We start from the raw sequence: 8,486 nt of genomic DNA on the forward strand, positions 1-8,486 counted from the left end.
ACAGTCCTTGAATATTCAGATCAATGGGACCCTATTGAACAATATCACAAGAGAAATATTTAGGAATAATTCTGGATGTTCAGTTAAATTTTAGGAGCCATGTTGGTAAAATCTGCAAAACTGTTAGATCGAATATAAATTGTTTTAAAATTATTAGACATTGTTTGACACTTCACTGTGCAGAGATATTTTTAAATTCACTGATCCTCACATTTTACCTGCGGAGCTCCTGTCTGGGCTCAGACTAGTCAAACTCAAACCACTAGCAAGTCTGTATAATCGAGCCTTAAAGGTTTTATATCAAAAGCGATTAGATTCCACCACTGTCACATTTTGGTTAAATTTGGCATTTTGGATTTTACAAATTTTCTAAATTATAATGTTTTAAAATTGATTTTTAAGTGTTTAAATGGACTTGCACCAACACTATTAAGCGACTGTATACAGAGACTGCAGGGCAACAGGAGATCTACCAGAGCAGCTTTGGATGGAAATTGTAAGGTTCCCTTTGGAAGAACCACCTTTGCTCAAAGTCTGTCTGTGAGAGGATCTACAACTTGGAACTCACTTCCTGTTTATTTAAAGTCTGTAACCAGTTTCAGAACGTTCAAAAACCAAACAAAACTCTGGTTATGTCAAAAACAGACCTGTACCCATTTTTGATGTTTTACATTTCGCTGTTTGTATATATTATGTTGTGCTATTTTAACTGATTATCATTTCAATTTTTAGAGTTACTTTTTAAAAGCCCATCTAGGGACAAGTGCTGTGAATTAGCTGTTGCTATTGCACCATGATGCAAACATGGGAAGATGTTTTATTCAGTTTGTCCATGTCAATGTGTGTCTGTCCCTATCAAATAAACTTGAAAAAAAAGAAGCGGTATTTTCGAAGCGCACTGAACGCTGCTCTGTAGAAACTTGTTTTGAAACATAATTTTCACATGTAACATTAAACACATATGCGTCAAATGGGATTTTAGTAAAATTTTGAAAACGGTTTTGTCACACGGGTAGCATTTTTCAACAGGCATTGACGCAGCCACCTACAATTTAGAAACATCTGCGGTGCGCAGAGGTTTCAGCCACTTAATTTGTCCACCAGTTAATCCATAACACCGGGCCAAAGAGGAGACGTCATCAGTTACACAACTTTTACTTCCAGTTTGACCTCGCGTTGTTTAAGTGAGGCTCCAGTCCGGTTCTATCGTGGTTCTGGTGGATCTCAGTCTGTTCAGATTATCTTCAACTCTTTGGACCGTTTGAATAAACTGCAAGTTTGTTTTGTTTCCTACTTGAACTTTGTCTTCAGGAACTTTCCTGCTTGTTTCTCTCTGANAGTTATACTAAATAAATGTCTTATGTTAATAATCAGTGGTGGACTTTTTTAACCTTCACAATTTTACTTTAACAATGAATTAAAAATTCTAGTGCTGCACATTTAGCTGCTGTATAGGATCAGACTTTCCATCTGCCAGGGATCTGCAGCCTGGATCTCTGGAGACACAAGTGGCTCTTTGGCTCACTTAATATATCAAATGATGAAATATTGCTCTGATTATTATTTTTTTGTTTCAAAAAACACTGGCTACCTTGGTCCTCGTGGTGAATTTGTTATAGAACCAGCCTCCAAACCTAACTCCTCTTTTGTATTCATTATTCTGGTAATACTCTTTACAGTACCAGAATGTTCACATAACTTTTATACTTTGGCTGTCTGAGGACACATTTTGAATATTAAATCATGTGATATGATCAGTTACTCAGTACTTGAGTAGTTTACCAAATACTTTTTACACCTGCTTAAAAAGGGGTTTTTAAGGTATGCTACTCTGATTGGAGTACAATTTTGGGGTACTCTAACCAACTATGCATGAATGATTGCTCTATGAATTAATTTTTATAAACAAAACCACCGCCATAAAATAATGTCTATCACTGCAGTGGACGTCTCCCACCTCATGAGAGTGGGGCGACGTGTCGTGGTGGGCGTCCCTTATTTTAATTTCTGAAAGGTGGCAACCCATAATGTGACTCGATTTTTAAAAAAGTTTATTTCCCTTCGTCAACAAACTGTTTCACGGACAAATACTGTAGATATGACTCATAATATGTTGGGCGTATGTGACAGTAATGTAGGAATGTTTATTGTTATAATTTTGGCTTGTCCATTTAGATATCACAACCAAGTACAACACTGGCTGTAAACTTTATGTGACCTTAGGTACAGCTTTTACTATGAGTAGAGAACCTTAGATCGTCTTTTTTACCAGATCATACAGGTAAGTTTGTAAAAAGATTAACAGAGCCTCTGCTGAAAATTACATACTGTTAGGTTAGGGTTTTTCTGTTTTGCTTTTTTTTTCTTTCTTCTGTTCTGTCCTGGGTTTTCTGGGTAGCTGCTATTTCCCCCTCACAGCCACCAGATGTCACCACTGGAGCCCCTGGAGAAGTGTGGTGGCCAACCTGTAGACACACCTGTGTCTAATTTACGAGAGCTGCTAAGGTGCTTCATAAGGAGCGACTAGCTGACACTCCAGTGCCTGAGTGTTTGCCTCTACTGGTAAACATTTTTTTAGTGAAAGCCTTCTACGATTGAGCTCGCTTTTGATCGCTCCTTGTGTCATCCTGAGACTCCTTGAGGTGGACAATTATTCCCATCTGGAATTTCCCTTGTGTTTCCTCATGACGCCATTGGTGTTACCAATCGGTTGCCACCCTCGCGCACTCACCTCCCTGGTCCCTTCCCGTGGATTCCCTTCGTCTCGCCATAGGCTGGTCCTGCTAGCATTTGAAGCCCCGGGAGCTAGCCATCGGGCCCCGCTCAGATGTCCGCTCGCTCTCCAACGGTAACCCATTTCTCCAGCTGCCGCCACAGATAATCCAACTCCGCCTTCAAGTAAGAACTCTCTGAAAGAATCTCTGAATTATTTCCTTGGATCTGTCCAGTATTCACACCGCTTTTCTCATCAACAGTTCGACGACCGGTTTCCCCCCCTTCCCAGATTCCAGGACTGTTCTTCCTGATCTCCACCTCCCCTTTCCCCAAAATAAATGTTTTCATATCGCTTCTCTTAGTGTGTTCTTGCATGTGGGTAAACGGACTAGAACCCATCATGACACATACAGTTTATTGAGTTCAAATGTACCGTATTTTCCGCACTATAAGGTGCACCTAAAAACCTTCAATTTCCTCAAAAGCCAACAGTGCGCCTTATATATGGACCAATATTGAGCCACAACATGTCTAGCAACTATGGTAAGCAGCCACCGACTTCATTTTCACCTGTAGAAGAAGACGCGCGCGGTGCATGCTGGGATAGTTGTCAGAACGCTGGTTTGTAATCTATTAAAGTTTGACTGACCTATCTACCTACCGACCGTCTATAATCAGGTCGTCTGCAGGTCATTTAGCACCACGTTCTCCACCAACATGCTGTGCGCGACCGCAGAAGGGTGACCATCGTCCGGCCCCGGCCCAGTCAGAAGGCTCTCCTCGCCAACCGGAGTCGGACTGTTTTGTTGACATTCACTTTAGTTCAGCTCCACCTAGTGGATGCATAACGTAACTTCAGCCTCTACTGTAGCGTCTATTCTATGCACTTTATATATGAAAAAAGTTTTAAATAGGCCATTCATTGAAGGTGCACCTTATAATCCGGTGCGCCTTATAGTGCAGAAAATACGGTAGTCACAATTTATTTTATTGTACAGAAATGACCACACTAAAAGTGAGAGTCTATGCTGGCTTTGGGAACCTTAAAGTTGAAAAATAGATAAAATTAGACTGCTTGGGGGAGGAATAATAATAAAGAAAACACAAACATAAATAAATACACCTAAGTGTTCCTCAACAAAAACACACTCACAAAAATCCTTGGTGAATACAGCAAAGAAAAGAAAAACTTTCTTTCCACTCGTCTCCTCAATCTAAATAAAACAGCATAGGTCCAGTTTAAAACAAGCCAGCGGGCTACAGTAGAAACTCCCTTTTCCTAAACAAAACCAAATAAATAAAACTTTTGATCAACAATAACTATCCAAAAAGAACAAACTTTTTGGATAAACTAAACTAAACTAAAGCAAAACAAAAAATTGAAACAAATCAAAAACTGAAACAGTAGCAGGCCAACCTACACACAAAAGAGATCAAGTTAAACGAGCACATTAAGCAGCCAGAAATGGCCTTTACCTTCCCTGAAACCAGTAAACGGGACTCCTGACGTCACTCTCTAAACTACGTTTCCTACAACAATCAGTGGAGGAATCAGAAATAAAATCTAAACCCACCTCACAATCAATGTTAAACATACCTCTGACCTGACCCCCTCAGCGATCACCTGCTTTTAAATGTAAATGCTGATTTCCTGTCTCGATAACAAACTAGCTGCCCTCTGTCACAGCATCTTCCATATATGGACAAGAGGAAGAGGGCGCAGCACCATACTTCTAGGACAAGATGCCCCGGCTACATTTATATCACTTAGATGAGATTTTATCAAGATTACTTAATATTCCCCTCAGGGGCGCCGCCAGGAATTGTGGGCCCCCTGACAAAAAATTAGTTTGGGCCCCCCTGCTGAGCTGCTGTTACAATTTTTGAGTCTATTTGATTCAAGTGCTGCGAATTAGCTGTTGCTGTTGCACCATGATGCAAACATGGGATGATGTTTTATTCAGTTTGTCTGTCAATGTGCGTCTGTCCCTATCAAATAAACTTGAAAAAAAATGCGGTATTTTCGAAGCGCACTGAACGCTGCTCTGTAGAAACTTGTTTTGAAACATAATTTTCACATGCAACATTAAACACATATGCGTCAAATGGGATTTTAGTAAAATTTTGAAAACAGTTTTGTCACACGGGTAGCATTTTTAACAGGCATTGATGCAGCCACCTACAATTTAGAAACCTCTGCGGTGCGCAGAGGTTTCAGCCACTTAATTTGTCCACCAGTTAATCCATAACACCGGGCCAAAGAGGAGACGTCATCAGTTACACAACTTNTCTGCGGTGCGCAGAGGTTTCAGCCACTTAATTTGTCCACCAGTTAATCCATAACACCGGGCCAAAGAGGAGACGTCATCAGTTACACAACTTTTACTTCCAGTTTGACCTCGCGTTGTTTAAGTGAGGCTCCAGTCCGGTTCTATCGTGGTTCTGGTGGATCTCAGTCTGTTCAGATTATCTTCAACTCTTTGGACCGTTTGAATAAACTGCAAGTTTGTTTTGTTTCCTACTTGAACTTTGTCTTCAGGAACTTTCCTGCTTGTTTCTCTCTGATTTGGAGAAAATGTTCACTTCTGATTTCAGCTCAAACTTTAATCTCTCTGATTGTTGCAGATTAAACTACATGATTATTAGATTATTGATGAACTGGAATCAAACAACATGATGAATAGCCGATGTTTCTTGTTTTCTTCTTTGAACAAACTGCGCCATATTTTTTCCCCCTGGAATCAAACTCTGGTCTCCACCATTTATGGGTGTGTCCAAAACTTCAACCCGGTCAACACTAGCCGAAGACTAGAAGTAAATTATTGAATAATTCATATTTGATAAGAGAAGTCGATTATCTACAGATTGAATACAATTTCAGTAACACGACAAATAAATAGTTTCTGATGTTCAGAGTGAATCAGTGAATGTAAATGTAGCTCTGTGTCTCCATCTAGTGGACTGATGGTAGAAGTGCAGCAGCTGATGCAGCTTCCTCTGCCTCTCTGCTGTCTGACTGCATCCAACTGACACTGACATGAAGCAGAGAAGAGCCAATCAGAGGAGGAGCAGCTGGTCTTTTTCCAGCTCTAATGATGTAAAGGATGATCAGAGCTGATGAATGATGTGTGTTTCCTCTGCAGGTGAAGCCAGAAAGTGTGTGTGAGCTGAAGTGAATTCAGCAGCATGGATCAGTGTGAGGACAGAGAGGAGGGAGTCCCTCCCTCTAAAACCACTCTGTGTGGGGAAGATGGGAGCCAGAGCAAAGGTCAGAGGTGAGGTCACCATCTCTAAGTGTCCACAGCCCTTTTCACACAGCGTTCACTACATCAGGCCCAATCAGACGTGGTGATGAAGCTGCTGCTGATTTCAGCCTCTAGAGACGGAGGCAGGAAATCCTCCAGGCAACAAATAATTTATCCCTTTAAACTGTTTGTGTTCAGAAGTTAAACTGTGTTCAGGAGGGTTATTGTTCTCATATTCTGCTGTTTACCAGCTTTTTCCACTGTTCCTTTCATCACAGCAGAAGTTAATATTAAAGTGTCACTGATGCAGTAAAATAAATTACATTGTTTAAAAAGATGAGTTACAAAAAGTCCAGTAGAACTGACCCAGGGTTCTGGTTAATTATGTTCAGTGAAACCTGAATGAAGCTCCATCAGAACCTCTTGGATCAGAGGGAACCGACTCCTGGTTCTTCTTCATGTCAGAGCTCAACACCAACATCACCAAACTGTCCTCAGTCATTTAAACCAACATGTTTGTCTCAGAATCAGATCTTTCTGCTCTTTAAGCAAGGCTGGAATTTATTCAGGAGGATCAATGATCAGGAACATGTTGGAGGATCGGACCGGTTCTGTTGATGATCTGTCTGGTTCTGTTGGGTCTCACAGCTCTTTGTTTTACAGTTGGTCATAATTAACATAATTATTATATTAAAACTCAACAGAAGGTTTTTAATGAGTTTTTCTGTCAGGTTTCAACATGAAGCTAAACCAGAACCAGAACCCAGCTGTGTGTCCTTAAAGAGCGACGGGTCAATGCGTCTCATCATTGACTTTAAATCTCCTGGACCTACATCATCAGAGAGGTGAGCTGTTTCTACCTGCTGTAACTGTAAACTGAGTTCAGTGTTAATAAATGTCATGTTTCTCCTCATATAATATCTGATTTGATATAACTGCTGGTCACCAACCTTCAGTGGTCAAATAAATCAATCATGTGAAGCAGCAACAGGAACATCTGGACCTCCTTCCTTCGTTCTAGACTTTAGATCATAATCTAATTCAACAGAGGAGGAGAAAATAAAGAAGGAAAGTAAAAATGAAGGAAAGAAGCCAGTGGATGTTTGCAGAACCAAATTAAAAACTATCCTATAAGTTAAAATATCTCAGACTTATGTAAGCTTTAAACCAGCGTAGAAAAAAAGCACAATGAGAAGATCACCAGGTCAGCAAATCTTAAGCAAGAAACAATACTGTATATATAAAAAAGATGACGAAATTATTTTATTTAACAATCTTAAGCCAAATAGTTAAAAACACTCTTACTTTTTATGGGGAGTTGAACAAACTCACTGACATTCAAACTGATGTCTGGAGACCAAGACAGTTTCAGTAGTTGGATCAGCTGGATGACTCTTTGGGAAGAGCTACAAGTCGACAGGTTTCAGCTTCAGCTGTATGAAGACAAACTCAGCTGGCTGCACATCCAACTACTCTTTAAAGGCTCTCCTGGTTAAACTTCTTTATTTGAGATCTACTGGAACTCAATAAAACTGAAGTGGTCCAGAGGTTCTGCTGGTTGTTAGTGGGATCAGCAGGAACATTAAACCTTTACAATGACTTCAGTCAATCAATCAAGTTTATTTATGTAGCACATTTCAGATCAAAGTGCTTTAAATCATAAAAAACACAAAGTAATAAAAACATCATACCTTCATACATTTCAGAAACCAATAACATACATTGCATTTCATCATCAGTAAACATCATATATGCTGGTCGGTGTTCCAGTGATTATGTGTTGAAAGCGGCTGTAAATAAATGGGAGTTTAGCCTTGATTTAAAGAAACTCAGTGTTTCAGCTGTTTTGCAGTTTTCTTGAAGTTTGTTCCAGATTTGTGGTGCTTAACTGTTGTATGTTAAAGTTTATTCTCTGAGCTACAGGAAGCCAGTGGAAGGATTTTAGAACTGGGTTGATGGAACTACTTGGATCATCAGGTTCACATCCAGATATTACTTCATGGACCTTCTGATTGTCTCTGTGAGGACAGACATCATGTGAGCTTGTTTGTCTCCATCAGCATCAGATCTGCTGACTGTCTGAACAGTTTGAAATCCCAGTTCAAGTCCCACTTTTTCAAATCTACTGGGTGATTCTGGTGTTGTAGGTCTTCATCCTTTTAGTTCATCTTCCTCTTTTTAACTTCTTTGGTTTGTGTTCATGTTATTCTGTTTTTCTGTTTGAAGGATTTTTACTATGAAGCCCGTGGTTTTATCAACTATGAAAACTGCTGTATGAAGATTTCCTGCCTTCCTGATTGTTCCTGGTTCCTCCACAGAGTGGACCAGCAGAGCTCAGAGGTTCCCAGTGGTCCGTCTGCCCAGCAGCATCAAACACAGCTGGACTCCATATTTATGGTCTGTACATGAACAACAACTACTTTTCCATGGTTCTGTTCACAGTCGTCTCCATGCTGCACTTTATGACTGTCAGTCTGTCCAACATCCATCTGGTGTTTGGCTCCATGATTTCAGTCTGATGTTTCC

At 40.2% G+C, this 8,486-nt stretch overlaps 1 long non-coding RNA gene across 1 annotated transcript; it reads left to right on the forward strand.

Annotated features, from left to right (window-relative positions):
• Positions 1 to 2,773: 2,773 nt before the first annotated feature.
• LOC107833659 (uncharacterized) lies at positions 2,774 to 3,068 on the forward strand. The gene is made up of 2 exons (XR_001659427.1): positions 2,774 to 2,898; positions 2,976 to 3,068. It is a non-coding gene; the product is annotated as an uncharacterized LOC107833659 (long non-coding RNA).
• The last annotated feature ends 5,418 nt before the right edge of the window (positions 3,069 to 8,486 follow it).

This window comes from Poecilia formosa, unplaced genomic scaffold (genome assembly GCF_000485575.1).
Source record: "Poecilia formosa unplaced genomic scaffold, Poecilia_formosa-5.1.2 Scaffold422, whole genome shotgun sequence".
Classification (NCBI taxonomy): domain Eukaryota; kingdom Metazoa; phylum Chordata; class Actinopteri; order Cyprinodontiformes; family Poeciliidae; genus Poecilia; species Poecilia formosa.